General features: G+C 32.7%; 1 long non-coding RNA gene across 3 annotated transcripts in view; it reads left to right on the forward strand.

Moving 5' to 3' along the window:
* The first annotated feature begins 648 nt into the window (after positions 1-648).
* LOC129231249 (uncharacterized) overlaps positions 649-18,879 on the forward strand; it is a 31,945-nt gene continuing 13,714 nt past the window's right edge. For 2 of the 3 annotated variants that reach the window (XR_008581230.1, XR_008581229.1), the window contains exons 1-5: positions 649-981; positions 1,420-1,535; positions 11,768-11,873; positions 12,328-12,401; positions 16,625-16,770. This is a non-coding gene — a long non-coding RNA (uncharacterized LOC129231249). The remainder of the gene's footprint in view (positions 982-1,419; positions 1,536-11,767; positions 11,874-12,327; positions 12,402-16,624; positions 16,771-18,879) is intronic. The other variant, XR_008581231.1, reaches the window with a different exon arrangement.

Genomic DNA, 18,879 nt, shown 5'->3' on the forward strand with positions numbered 1-18,879 from the left:
ATCCGACACTCTACCCATCGGGCAACCACGGCCCATCACCTTACTTAATCTCCTGATTGGTCTTTCTGTCCGCTCTGCCTTTTCGTTCTGCTGATATGCTAATTTTTCGACTTCGTCCTTAATTTTTGCACACCAGTGCTGTAGTTTTCTGAAGGCCCCCTCCTGAGTCCTACCCATGACACTGTCTGAAGCCTGAAAAAAAAAAAAAAAAAAAAAAAAAAACAATTGGATAGGGGTATAATAGGGGGAAGCGGTGCCGTAATTAGGGACGTTAAACCATCCCTCGAAGTGCAGTCCTCCAGAATAAATCTTTTGAAAGAGAGAGAGAGACTTTTGCAAATCCGGAAGAAACCGAGAAGATGACAGGAAAGAAAGAGTTATAAAAATTTCACACAATTTTCCAAGAACTGAATGTGAGAATTATCAGCTCTTTGTCTTGAGTTTCCTTCATGTAGAGTCTTGTCGCTATATAAAATCGTAGTATAGCTTCTACAAGGACGCTACTCAAACCTAGGGACTCTAGGGATAGGGACTCTACTCAAATCATGGGAGTGTTGCGAGAATGATAGTTTCCTCCGAAGAGAAGCAAAGCGCTGCTAAACTCGAGCAGCAACTTTCACTTTCAGAATGAGCAGAATGATGTATGTAAACAAAACCAGTGACGATGAAGATCGAAGCCGAAGTTCAAAATTTTTACCATTTTCACTCGCGTTTATTATTAATTTTTAGCAGTTCGGAATCTGATTCATCTGAATCTGATACAGATTTCATTGAATCTGAATCTGATACAGATTCCACTGAATCGTCATCTTCTTCCGAAGATGATATTCTGCTTTGTATTGATGTGAGGGAAAAAATTCCTCGCATGGAAGGTTATTTTGAAGACGTTGTGAGCCAAATGGGGTATTTAAAAGCCATTTTCGTCTCTCTGCACGGCACTATAGTCTGTACATACATACCATGGAAACAATTGAATAGATAGTATGGAAGTGTTTCATATATTTATCTAACTATGGAAACTCATGTAATTATTGCGTACTTTCTCTTCAACAGGGCTTGATCTATCGCCAGGGTTCGCCGATATATATCATGATATCGTGATATATATCCGATATTTATTTTGAAAATATCATGATATTTTGATTTTTTCGATATTTATTTTGAAGTACAGTATTTTCAATATAAAAATCATATTAATCGTAGTACTATTGTTCATTTATTATTAAGAATAACCAAAATGTTATGTACTATATTTTATGATGTGTATTAATTCATCATTAATATAATAAAGTAATATAACATTCCTTTTTATTTTATATTTGTAAAATTATTAGTAATTTTAAAATTTTGTTTCATATTAAATACCAAACGTTGGTCAAAAAAAGAAAATGTCTAACTACTTTTCACTTTTCACTCCAGAGTTCCCCGTACCTACCACTATTTGTGACTTAACCAGTGAGATGGGACTCTGAAGGCAGCTCTGACTTTTGATCCAGACCAAAAGCTGAACAATCCTTGGTCCAGCACCCTCAGAGGTATCGTTTCACTTGGAGCACTTTGTGACCACTAGCATATTTAACGTCCAGTAGTCAACATTAACCCTCAACAGGAGAGGTGAAAAAGTAGGACGTAACAGGGGACGTGAGATCTCAGAGACCGCTCTATTTGCAAATTTTTAAAATATTGTGTAATTATGATATATTCCTCTAATTTCCCACAGATGTTCTTTGAACTTTTATTAGCAAGGAGAAAAAAATATTTTTGAATTTTTAATCGGTATATACCTTTTCCGAGGAAATTTTGTTAGAGTCGTAAGATTTTTTGAGAAAATCATATGCTGAAGTAAATAACTATCTACTCACAATAAAAATGAATCTATTATTTATTAATGATTTCATTTTTGTTCTTTTATACAGAACATTTTAGTGCCAGAAAATTGGTTATATCACGTTACGGGAAATTTTTGACAGCCCTTTAATTGTTAGTATTTCACATCTTATTTGAAGGAATAATTCAGCCGTCATTGTCCCTAGAAAATCATTGCGTAACGTTTGTGAAAATTTCAAACAACTCTCAACCTAATCTAGAACATTTTGCATCACTTCCGCATAATGCGGATAAGATTAAATGAACCTATATATGCGGTTTCTAACATTAAGAGCCACTACTGCCGAAAATTGTAATACTGAAGGGCAGGTGTGGTCTCACAAACCACTTCTAAGAATGCAATGAAATTTAAACCAGATGCACTTGCCAAAAGAAACTGATTAGCATGGGGGGTGTTCAAGGTCACAGAAGAAAAAGTTATTAGGGAAAACCATTCAATCAGTCTGAAAATGAAATAGGGGTGACCGGATGAACTTTTGAGCAGTTTGGGTACAGATGTGATATACCCCCCCCCCCCCTTGGCAACATCCGATTTTTTTGCACAAAATTGAAATATTTTTCTCGCCAATGAGGCGATAATTTTTTAAGCATGGCATCCCTGGTGAAACTAAATTGGGAACAAATCTGATATACCCCCCTCTTGGCGACTTTTTCCTGTTGGCGCCAAAAAAGCGTCGCCAAGAAAACTATGTATGACGTCATAAGTCATACATCGTTCTTAGCGATGCTTTTTTAGCGCCAACTAGAAAAATTCAAATTATGTCATTAATTATTTAATGAAATTAATGCATTAATTTTTTTCCGTTGTTTCTCCGGGATACGAGCCCTCGGTCTCATAGTACTTTCGTAATGAGACCTCGGCTCGCCGGCCCTGCCTCGGTCTCATTACGAAAGTACTATGAGACCTCGGGCTCGCCAGGACCTCGCTGCCGCTCGGTCCGTTATCCCTCCGACTTTTAATATACATCACAGTCGGATATAAGTCACAGATCTCCTCCGTTCAGTATACAATAAAGTCACAGATTTTATGTGAAATTAACACCATTTTTGTGCTACAAAAATGCCAACCAGACCAAAATACAAACTACCAGAAACACACTAAAAACACAATAATTCAAAATATGTTCACTTACCTTTTTTACTTTTCTTTTACTTCCTCACGTGAGGCAGTGCACATATGTTCCGCTCTTAGGGAAATTATCCCATTTTTTATTATCATTACTTTACAAAAGTATTTAAATTATGTTTGTTTTGACAAAAAAAATTCCAAAAAAAACAACCTTATTTTACTTGTATTTTGTACTCCACCCAATTAATTTCGCGAATTATTTCCAAAAACTTTACAAACATATCCTCATTTTTGTATTCACAATTTTTCATTGAAAAATTTCAATTGATACATTTGGACAACATCACAAACCGAACTCATAATTAAAATAGAAAATTCAACTAAATTAACATTAAAAAACAACAAGAAAAAGAATACTCTAAAATAAAGTTTGAATTGAAACTTTATTTTAGAGTATTCAACTTAAAATCTCCCTAAGAGCGGAACATATGAGCACCTACCTCCTACCACAGAGACACGTGCAAAAAGACAGACTTCAAGAAACTACTTTCCAGCGTACAAGTTGCAAAACCAGGGTTGCCAAGTTATCGCCTTATTGGCGATTTTCGTATCGAGCGAAAAATTAAAATCTCGCCAAGAGGGGGGCATATCAGAGGAGAGCCCTAAATTGTGTTTGGCAACGCGAAGGCAATCTTGTTCAAACTTGTTTACTTGGGTTGTTTACTCTGTTTTACGCAGAGATACGTGTTGTTTCGTGCGATATACCTTACAGGAAAGCTTATTTTGTGCTAGTTTAAATTCAGTAGTTGTGTTTTGAAGTAAAAACTTTAGAAAATGCCAGTTTCTTCAAACTTGAGCGTTAATTAAAAGTTAACTCCAACGTGGTGTGTATTTGTAACGTGCCATTGTCGTATGATGTTTTGTTTTGCACTGAGTGTGAGGATTTATACCATAAAAAGGTAAGTTCTTTATTTTAGAATTCAAAAATAAAACTCTCACTTCCGAAATTCTTTGTTTTTACAAATTCTTGAGGGTTTCTTGTAGTTTTTAACTTTATTTTTACTGTATGTAAATTAATTTTACAAAAATAGTACGGTTATTTTGTTCTAAAAGTTAATTCTTATCGATGCCATGAATTATTTAGACATTCAATGAACGTGCCTCCTTTGGGTACTGAATTTCTGAAAATAAGTTGACAGCATTTTATAAAAATATAAAGGTGTTATTTTATGTAAAATATAATAGGTATTTTGAAGGCATGTCTGGATAGCAAATAAATGTATGGTATTTTTGTATTGTTTATGTTTAGGATGGTTCTGTTGAGACATTTTTACTTTTCATACATCATACATTTGAGTAACTAAGCGCTTTCTTGGCTTAAGTAGTTATTGATTTTGGGGATGTTTTCCGCTTTAAACATCGCAATTTGAATCACTTTGCTCTTTTTTAGCAGAGTATGAGAAAAGTTTTCGTTCGATGAAATGCATGTTGGAAAATAGCTTTTATTTCTATTGGTACATATTTCATTGGTGAGCTGTTATAGTAATTTTTCAATTTAAGCATTTTAAATACTTTCTAGTAATTGTTCTTTGTATACAAAAACTTTCTAGTTTCTGGTATTTTTGAAGCGTATATTCGTGATGTTTTTTGTTGTTGTTTTATGGTTGTTTTTATATATATTGCTTTCTGAAGTGCTTTGATCATGTTTTTTATCTGATTTTTTCCTGTTGGCTCTAAAAAAGCATCGCTAAGAACGATGTATGACATATGTCGTCATACATCGTTTTCTTGGCGACGCTTTCTTGGCGCCAACAGGAAAAAGTCGCCAAGGGTGGGGTATATCACATCAGTTCCGCGGCTTGTGAGACCGCACTTCCCCTGTTAACTGTTAATGAAGACGGTGGATCTTCGACCAGCGAGGACCGAACCCGGAACCCTTTGGTCACAAGTCCGACGCCTTACCAATCATGCTTTGTTTTTAAATCATATTACTGTGTAAAAGTAGCTAACAGAAGAAAAATGAGTAAAACAGCTAATGCTAAACTAATTCCATTAAATTGTAAAAAATGTTAAATGAAATATTAGTCATAAATAATAAAAGAAACCGTTATTTTAAGTCTAGATATTGCAATAATAATGTAAGAAAATAAAGAGTGCTTTGAGGATGCGTTTACTATTTTGAAGACTAGTTTATGTTGATTAAAAATATCGGATACATATCAAAATATCCAATAAATATCAAAATATCGGATATTTTGGAAATTTCATGATATTTTCAAACTCTGTTTATTGCACCAAGGAAATTGACACAACTCAAAAATTGGAACAAACGCACTAGCTATTGAATTTAAAATCTAAATTAAATGCTTTTCATTGCCATAGTTTGCTTTCAAAATTGGTGTGTTGGTGATACATTTTTCAATTTTCATAGTTTAGAAGAAATATTTTTGAACTTAAGTTGCATTTATTAACATTTATTTAGTTTGTGTGTGTTTGTCACTGGCATGACCACAGAACTTTTCTGATAAAATAATAATAATAATAATAAAAACTCAATAAATGAATAAAATATTTTAAAAAAGTAAATACAGTAACCCCTCATTATATTGTACTTTTCAGGTGACAAAGAAAAAGTGTGATATATCCGAAAGCACATTATAACCAAGGTCATTAAAAGTATTTATCCATCCAACATACAAAGATATTAATATTCGTTCTTTTTGACGTGATTTTCAAATGGTTTCGATGTAGCTCGCGAATGTTGCCATCAAACGTATTAAAATTTAAACAAGAAGATTAAAATAAATTTTAGCGTCAGAAAGGTAGAAACATCAAATGGCGAATGAAGATGATCTTTCTTAGCTACCACGAGATAAGAATGAGCATTCCAATACCCTCTTATGCCCAACAGACTTTCTAATTCCTTCAACTTGTTGTAGAAAAGATGTAAAAAGTAAAAACAACCAGATTGTTTCCAGAAAACTCTTCCACTCATCCTGATCATTCTTCCTTTCTTTGATGCAAATCCCGATTTGAAAACCAAGCAGAATTCTTTTCTGTACTAAAAAGCAGTGAGAGAGGGTGTATGTTCTTTTTCCTACTTGGGCCAGTATGACAGTTGCCTGCTGTCTCTCGCTCATTGTAAAAGCTAATAGCTTCCAAACTATGTTAATAGTTTCCAAATGAAATGTTAATAGTTTCCAAACTATATCTTAAACTAAAATATGCTGCCGGTATGTACATTTGAGATGACAGGAATTGCCGCTACTTTTCCAGTGAATTCAGAAGAATAGAAGAATCATTGTCTTGTTCATTGACAAAATAAAGAAGAGACCTTTTCTGAGCAATACCATATGTTTTAAGCTTAATGCAAGTTTTTTTTTTAGGTTTTAATATTTTATTTTGGGAGACAGAAGAAGAGAACAATATATCCGAATGAGTGATATATCAAGGTGCGCTATAACTAGGGGCTACTGTATAAAAAAGAGAGAGAAACATAAAAAAGGGTTGAGAAAATGGGGGTGGGAGGAATTTGTGCCTTTGAATTTGGAGGCCAATTGATGCCGCCTCTATGGTCATCTCTTTTTTTTGGAGAAAAATCAGTAATTGTATGTTCTTTTGTGTGTACCGTGCAGCTCTCTTCATGGAGAACTAGTTGCTTAAACACACTGCACGCAAAAATTCGCTGATCCAGCTCTGCACTCATTTTTTGCACAAGAAGGTATTGCTGTTGCCTATAGCGTAACTAGGGATTGACAGCAGTGGCTTTTGCCAGGGGGCGTAGCAGCTAGGGGGGCAGCATTTCAACTGATTTAAAAACAAATAATAATTTTTTTAAAAAAAAATGATCAAATGAGAAGAGAAATGCTTTTATAAATTTTCATTAAAAAAAAGTCTCTCAAGAAAAAGAGCTAGAGGGGAAAGTAAAACAATCCTTAAATCTCAAAAAAATAAAAATAAAAGGGGGATGGGAAGTTCTACCTGTGGTGTGAAATTCTATTCCGGATTCATTGAGTTAGCTAATGACTTAGAAATACGATTTGCACACCAGGGAGCGGGTGGTGGAGGCGTTGTATGCGGGTTGATTCCATTTTTTTGGGGGGAGTGGGCGCCATTCTGTCGGGTATAGTTTGAAGTGTTTCTTGGGGGGGGGGGGGTAAGTATTTATTCTCATAATAATCTCTAATAAAAAGTCTTTGTTGTACAAAATATTGTAGGCCTTAATTAGGGAATATATAGTACTTTTCTTTTGCCGGTATGTAAATGATCGTGCTTTAAAGTCGATTTCAGATTGGCATTGTTTTTTGTATTTTCTTTTGCTTTCCTAATTATAATATAATTTTTTAAATGCTTTTATAATTTTTATTTAAAAAATAAATAAAATTTCTTTCTTTCTTTTAGTAAATGTGTAAATTATATTTGTTGTACATTTTCCTAATGGTTTGAAACAAATTGTATTAAAGTTTAATCTGTTTAAAAAATATAATGATAGATAAATTGTTATAAACAGAACTGAAATTTTTTTATTCTCATTTGGTTCAAGAACATACTTTATTTATATTTAGTTAATGGATTGCAAATATTCTTGGTTTTATTAAATTTATGTGAAATGGTGGGCGGAGAACTAAAATTTTTGGGAAGGGGAGAATTCTGAATATGTTGAATGAAATCCCTATTTTACCGAATGATAAAATTTTGAGTATGCAGATATATATATACATAACATCTGCTGCGAAAGAAAATTGACCATCATTGAAAACAATATCAAAATATAAAATAAGAATATTAAAGAAACAATATTGTCTTTTAATTTATCGAATCAATTAGTCAAATGTTCCCCCCAAAAAATTTTTTTGGGAGGTGAAAGTGACCTCCGGTGACTTCCCATCGGGACGATGCTGTGTGTTTTGTGAGGTGTGGGGGGGGGGGGGTGCAATTTCTAAAGTTCGCCAGGGGTGCCTGACCCCCTAGGTACGCTACTGACTGTTGTTTTCAAACACATATTAAATTCTCTTTTTGCGCGAAAACAGTATTTGACCAGTCATGTAACGAATTCAAATTTACTGCATAAACGTTTATATATTCTGGTGCAAAAAAAATTTATCAAGTAGTTAATACATTTTGTAGCCAGGGTTGTCCTATTTTGTCCGTGCCGGAAAAAACCGTCCTGGACAAAATGTCATTTTGTCCTTTTTTTTCATTGAATTGAAAGTTTTTGCATTGAAGTTTGAAAATAATAAAATTAATTTTATAGATTCTTCCTATTCAAGTTATATTTAAATATAAAAAATAGCATACATAAATGTATATATAAAACAATTGATTGAAAAATATTTTAAAGTGAAAATGAAAAAATTAAGATCGGTTGAAGTTTATGTAAGTGTAAATATGTAAATCGAATGAGTGTTAATAAGTTATAATGCAGGTAATAGCATTTATGAAAATAAACACATCAGCTGTACATATTAAGATTTTTATTTGTGATGTGAACGTTTATTGCCCATAATAAATGCATTTATAAAATTTAAAAGTAGAAATAAAACATTTTTAAAGGTTTTAGTCTCAAAACATTAAAAATCACATTTAAAAAAAAAGGGAAACTACAGTCGAGTCCCGACTTACGCGAGGGATGCGTTCCAAGACCCTTCGCGGAAGTTGAAATTTAGAGTTGTGGAAAAGGGTATGTGTAAAAACTTTTATAAACATACCCATACGATTAAAGACATTTGTAAACACGACCTAAAAGTGTTTTAAAAACCATTTCTTAACTATACATTACCGTTTTTAAACAAAAAATTGAATTTTTTATTTATTGTAGTTAAAAAAAAAATCGATTTATTTAACATGAAAAAATGCTACGATACACAAAATCAATGATCAATGGGAGAAAGGCGTAAAATAAACCACTAACGGTAGGTACAAAATGTAGTAAGAAAAACAAATGCACTATAGTTGTTGAAACTTTCTCTTTTTCCTTCTATCTTTACAAACTTTAAATGAAACAGCGCTCAGTAGGTGTCATTATACTTCATCAACTTTCCCATATAGAATGAAAAAAATAAATGGAAAATGAGGAGTAGTTCTTTGTGTAAGCGATGTTTCAGTACGGTGTGGGAACTTCCACCCTCAGCGATGCCAAAGGGATGAAGGTCCATTCAGGAAAAAACCGCGATTCCCTTCGCAAAATTTTCATGTTGCGGGTGAAGAATTCGTGTTAGGAATAAAATTCTTTACCGGGGAAAAAAATCGCGTTGTATAGCCATTTCGCGTAAGTCGAATCGCGTTTGTAGCGGGAGTCGACTATACTTGATAATATTAATAAAGGAAATGATGACATGAAGTGAAATCTGTTCTTGTAATACAAATACAAATGTGATGATCAGCAACAGGCTCTGTATTCAGCTAGACTGTTTCTTATCAATTCATTAGTCCCCAATGAAGATTAATGGTCATTTTAAAGCTATCTGCTCCCTTGCTCATTATAGTCTCTTTCGGTTACACTGTTCTGAGTACCCACAACCCCAACTAAAGTAGTAATTTGTATGACATTAATGTATCAATAAAAACATACAGAGTACATAAATATTTGTATAATATATATATAGGGTGTATATTTATATAACATACATATAAATATGGGGTGACATCCAATGAAATCTCGAAAAATATAACAGTGAAATGTTTTTAGTCTATAAATCTTTGTTTTGTATGTATGTCTCTAAGCATTTCATTTGACTTTTCCATTGAGTTTAATTTCTACTACCATATATATTCTCTTTTAAGTCTATTAATTGATTACAAAAAATGAGGTTTAAAGGTAGGGGTCGACTTATACGCAGGTCGGAATTTTCGAAATATTTCCCTGATTTTTTCTTTAAAAAAACCACTCGGGAAACACAAACATTTTCCCGAGTTTAGTCAAACCCTTTTAAGCACAATGCTAAAGAAGTAAATACTTAATTATTCTGCTATGATTTTACATGGTCTGACTTTGAAGTAAAGAATAAGTAATTACAGTAAACGGACGACTACGTGAAATGTGCGAGGATCACCGTATTCTCGAATTGATGCTGGTTTTTTTTTAAATATTGTAATATGGCTACAGCATAAAATTTTATTGATATAAAATCAGAATAAAAGGCAACAATTAAAAAAATCGTAACTGCAAAATCGAACCCTTTACAAAATTTGCAATCGGAAAAATGAACTTTTTTGTGCAAAAGAATAAAAATCGGACGTTTTTTAATATAAAAATGTTCATTACATTACATTTTTTCTACTTTTAAATTCAAAATCAGCACCAAAATGCTTCTGTTTTGTTGAAACAGTAGAGACTCGACTTATACGTGAGTTTTTTGATTTTTTCTTGATTTGTCCCCTCAAGGTGGGATCAGATTAACTTCTATACAAGTATATACGGTATGTATATAATAGTGTAATCATGCCCAATAGCTTATTCCACCTTGTTGAGTTTTATTACTTTAAAGTAAATTATGATCTAAAATTTGTTGCACCAATGTGTAATTAAAATTTTTTTTGGATTTAATAAACTCTAAAGTTAACAATCATTCTATATTATTTAAATGATTGATTCATAATGTATTAGAATTATATACTGGTTTTTTTACCCCATAACAATACATTTATGTATGGATAATCGCTTGATTTTTCATTTCGTCCATTTGGTCCAATTTCTTCCAGCGTCCTGGACTTTTTATAAAAAAGTGGACAAAATAGCAACCCTGTTTGTAGCCTTTAAGAATATTATTTTTTTGCAGTGGCGATTGTAGATTACATTTTATTTGCGACTTTTTTCATTTATTCACCTGAAAGTTATTCTAAAATGCACTGTCGCATGCATTTCTAATTGTTAACATGTAATAAACACTATAATATATTATAGACCGCATAAGTGCATGCAGTCCTTTTATTTTGTAGAGTCAGATAGTCATCGGATAGTGATAGAGATCTTATATAAAAGTATCATTTTTCCCTGATGGAATAATTCTGGTGTTATATAAATTAATTATCAAATAGTAATGAACTAATTAGTTAAGTAAAATGATTATTTGATAAAAATTTTTAAATTGCATTTAAGTTTAGTTTTTGCAAACAACATAATAATCATAATTTTTAAACACTATTTTCCCCCTGGATTACATGTCTGGAACCACCTTTGCCTCCAACCATGTACCTCAACAAAAAGATATCCTGGCTACGGTCTTGCCCCAGGTGCTAGAAGCACGACCAGTTTAGATTCCATGACATCTTCCCTCCACTCATCATCCGTATCGCCACTATTTTCGACTCGCTCATCAATAGAAATCTTATTTTTTATTGGATCTCCACAAATGATATAATTAAAATGGTGAAAAGGAATACTAGTGAGGAAAGCTCCACCACCTGGGAAAACACAAAAGTATGCTACTGTCTTTCAGCATATGCTGTTCATTAATAACAACAATTGGTTATATACAAAAAATAGGTTTCGGGATGTGGTGTTCTCTAGATTGAGGGCCAGAACTTGATTGACCAATGATAATCTGGTTAAAATCAATAGAGCTTTCTTAGGCATGGTGAAATTGATTCTGCAGATCACTTTTTGTTGTCATGTTGTTTGTTATGAGAGGCAGAGAGAGTTGCAAAGAATGGTCCATGATTGTGCTCCTATTTCCCTTGGGTCAGTTTTGTGGTTGGATAAGGAGGGCTTTTCGGTTGGTTAGAGCTCTCTGTCAATTTGTTGCTGGTTGCGGATGTTTCTAGCATTTCGGTTGTTGTATTGGGATTCTGAAATTTTCCTTTTCGCTTCAGGGGATGATTGGAGGCAAAGCCGAAGTAATGCAGCAGAGGTCTCAATAAACAAAGAAAGAAAGAAGAAAGTACACGAAACATGAGATCTCCATTAAAGAGATTTCGGGTAAAGAAAACATTCATAGTAAATTTTGCACATAATTTTTTTTATCTAGTTATCCGTTCTCTGGTCTTGTTTTGTGCAATAAATGTTCTGTGTTTAGTTTTGAACTATTTGGTCTTCAATCATGATGAAAGAATGTTGTCACACAAATTTACACACTCATGACATATATATTTATAATTATCAGCTTAATGTTCAATTTTTAACATTTCAAAGTGGTTTTAATATTTGGTTTTATTTAAAACTTCTGAACATGTAATAAGTTTTCTTTTATTTTGATGCATTTGAAAGTTATCCTTTACCCTAAAATCAATCCGACTATGGCTCTTAGACTCCAACTTGACCTCCCTGTGTCCTGGTTTCTTGGTTGGTCCAGGTAGTTCGTTACGTAAATGTTTTAAAATGGTTGTAAAAGTTATTTGTGCTACCTGTGTAATGAATAAAGTTATTTTTCCAGGAAGGGTCCCATGATTTGCCTCTGTGGGATGTGCACTATTTTGCTATTTACAAAAGTAGTCACAGCAAATAAAGGTAAAGATGCATCAAACTCACCACATTCAGTGATCAGATAGATCCCTCTTTTATTAGCTTTTACCATGGGGTGAGGAAATTTAAAGAGAAGACACGCCTATGGTGAAAAGGAGATAAAATTGAAGTCACAGTTATTTGATACATTGGCCAGAAAATGGACGGGTTATGATATTGCAGATAAATAAAAGAGGTGACGAATTGGTTTACATTTTAACTCACGTTTTGACAAAGAGTAATATATAAATGACACCCTATACTAATAAATTGAAACTTGAAGTTGCACCGATGATATCCCAAGATCCTTTGGTTCTCGCTAAAGAGCTTGGGATACATTGATTCAAAACATTTCATTATTGAATCTCAACTGGTAGTTAATGTAAACTTAGGTATTGTTCTAAGTTTATGAAGCTTGTTCATGAAACTGCATTTAATCATAAACAAATCCACCAGCTCCTTCTGGCAATGGGGCCTTTTTATCATTACCCCTTCTATTTTCAGGCCAAGGTATCCCAAAACTGCGACCTGGAAACTCAACTCAAATAAAGACCTGGAAAGAACTCAACAGCATAACTAAAGAAATTAAACATTTTACCCAATAAGAATACAAAGTCAAATTCTAAGAAAATATATATGATTAAGTATTCTAAGCAAAACTAATGACTATCAAAGACAAGATTGCTGGATTAACAATTATAAATTAGCTGGATGTTATATGAACTGAATTGAAATGATGAATTAACAAAAAGCAATAGTGCTATCAATAATTACAGACATTTTATGATTAAAAATTTACTGAAATTCAATGAAGTCAAAATTATCATTGGGATGGCAGAAACTTAATTTCATCTACCCATTTTGATAGATCTGGTTCATTATTGCTTATTGAAATTCACTATATTGATTTCAAAAGTTTTAATGTTTTAAAATAGTGTAGTGATAAGTATTTATCTTTACATGATAAAGCTGAAAAAAAGTCCAATCCTGTTACACATTTAAAGTAAAAATTAAAGAATTTTTAGAGATCACTCCCTTTTATCATGTAAGGTATTGAAGCTATAAGACAAGAATAGCTTTATTGTGGATTGTTGGCCCTCATTGCAGTTGATTAGGAGCACACTGTACCAGGATAATTGAATTTCTGTGAAGTAGAATTCTTACCATATAAATCAAATACTTTCAGAGTTGAAGTTGAGTAGACCTGTTCATGACCTTTCAAATATTTTTTTTCATTGTTGTTTATCCTTTTATGCTGTTGTTTATCCTTTTAGGCATGAAATAACACCCTTTAGTCACAGTCAGCATTACAATTGTACTAGCTGATACATTATGCAAAGTAAAAAAAAAGACATATTAGATGTTACAAATATCATATGAATGTATGAAAGAAAATCCACAATAGAGTGAATATTCAAAAGTCAGGTGCTAAATCAGAATGGGCAAATGTAACTATTTCTTTGTATTGATGAAGTAGTTAAGAGCCAGTTTTTATAATAGTCAGGCAGGTCAGATACATGCCATTTTTGATTTTGCTAAAAATTTTACAGTGGTTTCTTTGAATGATTTTAGAACACACATATTTTTTCTTTTCTTCCCAAAAAATTTTTTGTCGCCCACAAAAATTCCGAAAGTTGGTCCCAACTTAGGGTTTTTCTCAAATCAATATTTTTTAATATTCAATTATATCTGTGCATAGAGCATCAGTAAAAGTAATCTTTGTGAATACAACATAATATTTAGTGCCTCAAATGAAATATATTGTAAATTTTATGGCTGACCTTCAGTGGACCCTGGCAGGGGTAGCTAAACTGTGCCGAAGGAAGTGAAAATGTGTCATGTTTGAGGCATTATGGTTCCATGCACTGATGTTCAACCATAGCTTTTGCGAGCAATTTGTGTAGTGCAGAACTATGGGCAAATTCTTTTCAAGAACACAATACGTATTTCAAAACAGTAAAATTAACTATTTAGTTTTAACTTCAATCAACATATCCGGGTTTAAACTTTCCTCCAGGGACTTTCAGATACTATTTAAAAAACTGATATGATCAAAAACTTACCATAAAAGAGCTATAGACTTGCAAATAGATTGATTATGCTTATTTGCATACTCTATAAAATGATAACTGGAAGCAAAGTGAAAAAAAAGCAATTATATTGCAGTAAAAACATAAGTTATTTGTAACACTTTTTTGAAGGTGTTTTAGGTATATTATTAATTACTTTAATTAAGATACCTTTTTTTTCGTTTGTACTGTACATTATAGTTCGTTGACATTCATTTAGGCTGTACATCATAGTGACAAAAATTATTTTCTTTGCACTAAACTACCATCATAGCAAACAATTACTAAGTCATATTTTATTACTGATGATAAAGCAATACTATGACATTATAAAACAAGGGTACAGTTGCCTAACTGACTAGTGGGACAATAAAAAAAAAAGCAAGACAAAGCATTATAGCTTGAGTACAACTAACTAGATGCGTCATTAACTCTTATGCAATTTCCTTATCTTGAAGTCCATTTTATCAGCCTGCAGAACCATTGCCCATAGTTATGTCACTTTTTTGTGAAAAGACATACACTCTAGTTTAAAATGTAGGCATCAAGTTCTATACTAACCCTCAGTGCACTGAGATACAGGCCTCTAAAAAGTACATTTTTTATCATATTTTGATGTTTTTCTTTCATTTTGCTTCTAGTTATCATATTATAAAGTATACGAGTAAGCATAATCAGTCTATTTGCGAGTTTGTAGCTCTTTTATGGTAAGTTATTAATCATACTAGTTTTTAAATAATAACTGGAAGTCCCTGGAGGAAAATTTAAACCCCGATATGTTGACTGAATTGAAAACTGAATAGTTCATTTTACTGTTTTGAAATACGTATTATGTTCTTGAAAAGAAGTTGTCTATAGTTCTGTCACTCGTTTGAAAATACACATACTCTAGTTTGAAATGCAGGCATTCAGTTCTACACTGACCCTCAGTGAACTGAGATAAAGGCTCGTGAAAACTGCAACTTTTAGCATTTTTCGATACAAAAACTCCCATTTTTTGGCAGCGCAGAGGGTGAGCCATGCAACTAATGAGGATATTGAATAGTTTATATATATTCTTACACAAATTACATACCAAAACCATGGTTGAGCCTGAATGCAGGGAACGAGATGGCTTGAAACATGGCACTTTTTTCATTTTTTTTTTCGACAAAGTTTAGTGACCCCTGAAAAGCTGTACTGAAGCTCAGCCACAAAATTTAAAATATATTTCAATTTAGGTACTGAATGTCATATTGTCAACACAATAATTTTTTTGGCTGATGCTTAATACACAGAAATAATCACATTTTAAAAAACACTGATTTGGAAAAACCTCTACGTCGGGCTCGACTTTACAAATTTTTACAGGTCACCAAAAAGTTTTTTAGAGGAAAAGAAAAAATACGTGTTTTCTAAAATCTTTAAAAGAATCCACTATAAAAATTTGAGCAAAATCAAAAATGGTGTATATCTGAACTCCCCATTTCTGCCTGGTTCTTATAAAAACTGGCTCTTAATTGCAAACTTGGAAACACTTGTGTACAATTTTTAATGCAAAGTTGACCCCGGTAATGTTTCACTTTTTTGTAGTATATAAATTTTCTTTAAAATTATGTTTGTGAAAAATTAAATATTATTTCTCTAGTTGTTACAATTTCTTTGCAATCAAGTTGCTGTTTATTTTACTATACAATAAATAATGAACACTGTTGTTGTACAGACAAATCTGTGAGGTGTAAGGAAAAATGACTTTCACAATGAAAAGTAGCACTTTTTCATCAAAAAGTGCAGTTTTCCTTTAAAAAAAGGGGGGGGGGAGCTTATTTCAAGCCAGTTCTACTATTAGATATTTAGTTGACTGGTTTTAATTAATATACACTGAAAATGACTACTTACTGCTTTATAACCTCTAGTAGATAATATTCGTATTTGTTGGTTTTATTTTAATATAGCATCTTCATAAGTTTATAGTTAGTTGCATTACACTGAGAATTGTGTGTGCAGAAATTTAACATAAGTGAAAGAAATTACATAAATTTAAAAACATTATTCTGAGTAATTGGAATAAAAAAAGAAAAGGTTCATATTAAAAATTGTTTTTCAAGAATATTTTTCTGTGTTAAATTACGTGTTTTCCCCCTTGCTTTATGGATTTAAACCTAGTTTTTCTTTTTTTAGATTTGTGATTATTACATCAGGATACTAAAAAAAGAAAAGAAAGAAAAAAAAAATGCTTAGTTTCCTGGGAGCATGCATGACTCTTTTATACAGAAAGCTTCAATTGTGAGTGATTAATGATCAAAATGCTTGATCATGGCTTTTAGGTAAATTTAAACATTGAAGTTTTCTTTTCTATTCTAATGTAAATGTTTTTTGCTGCTTTTTGCTTAGCATTTGTCAACACATAAACGGGCAAGTTCTGACCAAACTTACATAAATTTATCATGTTCTTAAAATGACAATGTTGTAAAACACAATTGAGTTCTTGTTCCTTTATATTTCATGTTCTCACAAAAATGCTACATTATTTGGTATACTGGTCTTAACTATCAACCATTGGCTCAAGTTGACTGCTGTGAACTTTCCCAATACAAGCATTGGCAAAGAAATCCTCTTAAGATTCCTGTCAATGTTATTTCTGTCTTTTTCTGCAATTATCTTTTCTAGATCTGTACCAAATACTAGAGATGGACAATGAGCAAATTTGCTGATTCCCAATTAATCAGCAAAAAATAATCAGCCTGTTCCAGTTAATTATAATTTTAAAAATTACAATTTTTTTATCAATCATAAGTAGGGGCATTCCACCGTCATTTGCCGAACAATCAGACACTTAAATTTCGCCACCATTTTGTCATATCTCTTAATATTTTGATTAAACAGGGGTAAGCACATTTTGTAATCTTTACATTTTGAGGCAGTGAGAATATTTATTCCTCTTACTAAATAGAAAAATCAAACCCATTGAAATAAATCATGATAAAAATAAATATTTAATTCATATTGCTAATAAATTAATATTAAGATAAAATCTTCAAAAATACTAAATGTTATCAAGGAGCTCCCTTAAATACAAAGTATCTATTCATGGATCTGGCAAGGAAATTTGGGTCTGTTAACCCGTTTGGCAAAAATTCAAACTATGCTCGTGTGCGGCTTGGTTTCGAAATGAAATGTTTACTATCAGAGAAATGTTTACTATCAGAGGGCATTACTTTTCTGTGGTCCTTATCTGTCCTCTGTTTAAATGATTATTCTCAAACATTAGTATTTCTCTCTGTGTGGTCAGAATAAGGTCCGTCAAGTGTATGTGATTTATTGGATTTCATGAAAGAAAATCTAAACATGTGCTAACAGGTGAAAAGAGAAACTCATACTCATTTTGAAGCGGTTGTTTGTAGTTTCAATTCCATTTTTAAATGAGGTTTCACCGCAGATATTCTAGCAAGGGGTTTTACTTTTAGATTCATTTTTGTAGCCATAGTGAATGCATTATCTTTCCGAGGAGGAAACATCTCAATTTATGACTGATCCATCTATGGATCTTTTGGGCTGCACTGAAACAATTATAAATTATTGGAGTTCCTCATACAGTAGTTACTTTCCATAATCATACGCTGAAAAAAAAGGCAAAGAACTCACACGGAGATGTGTAGTTTGCTCAAAGCACAATAAAAGACTTAACATTACGTATGAGTGTAGTAGACAAAAGAAAAACATGCTCCTTCCATACTCTATCCCAGAAACCATTCCATCTGCAGATGAACCCATTTGCACAGACATCCAGTCCGGCCAGTTCATAAGTAATAGGCTTGGTTGAGTCTTGATGAAGTCTCCATGCTTTGCTTCAGCCACGGCAAATCTAAGTCGTACACAGGAACGGCAAAGTCCCAACTTAAACAACTACAATGCATGTTCCATTTACTGCACGGCCTAGCAAGCCGACCGAAGACACATCAGAATACACTTAACGTCATCTTAAATTAAACTGAAGATGATTATGCTTTTACTGAAGCACTTTGTTTGAATCCTCCAATAATCAGGGCAGAAAACTTTTATGAACATACCTGCTTTTCTAGCAGGGCGAATGCAACACTCAACTCATATTTTAAATTCCATCCACTTTCTCTTAGAGAAAAAATAAATTAAGAGCCCAATAGCTGGCTCACAGGAGCAAAATATCCGCACCAAAAGTAACACCAACCTACTGCAGTGGCGGTAAAGACCAAAAAGAGAAAAAGTGAGTGAAAGAACACTTTTATGTTAACGTTAAACATACATAACTGCACAACACAACGCTTATTTTGCATGATCTGATTTAAATATACACAACCCTTAGAAATTCAACTGTGAAAACTTTCAAAACAATTTTTCACATTAGCATCAACAACCTCCTAGTATGTTACTCCACACATTGCTGTGACGTCATACCA

This window comes from Uloborus diversus, chromosome 10, assembly GCF_026930045.1.
Source record: "Uloborus diversus isolate 005 chromosome 10, Udiv.v.3.1, whole genome shotgun sequence".
Classification (NCBI taxonomy): Eukaryota; Metazoa; Arthropoda; class Arachnida; order Araneae; family Uloboridae; genus Uloborus; species Uloborus diversus.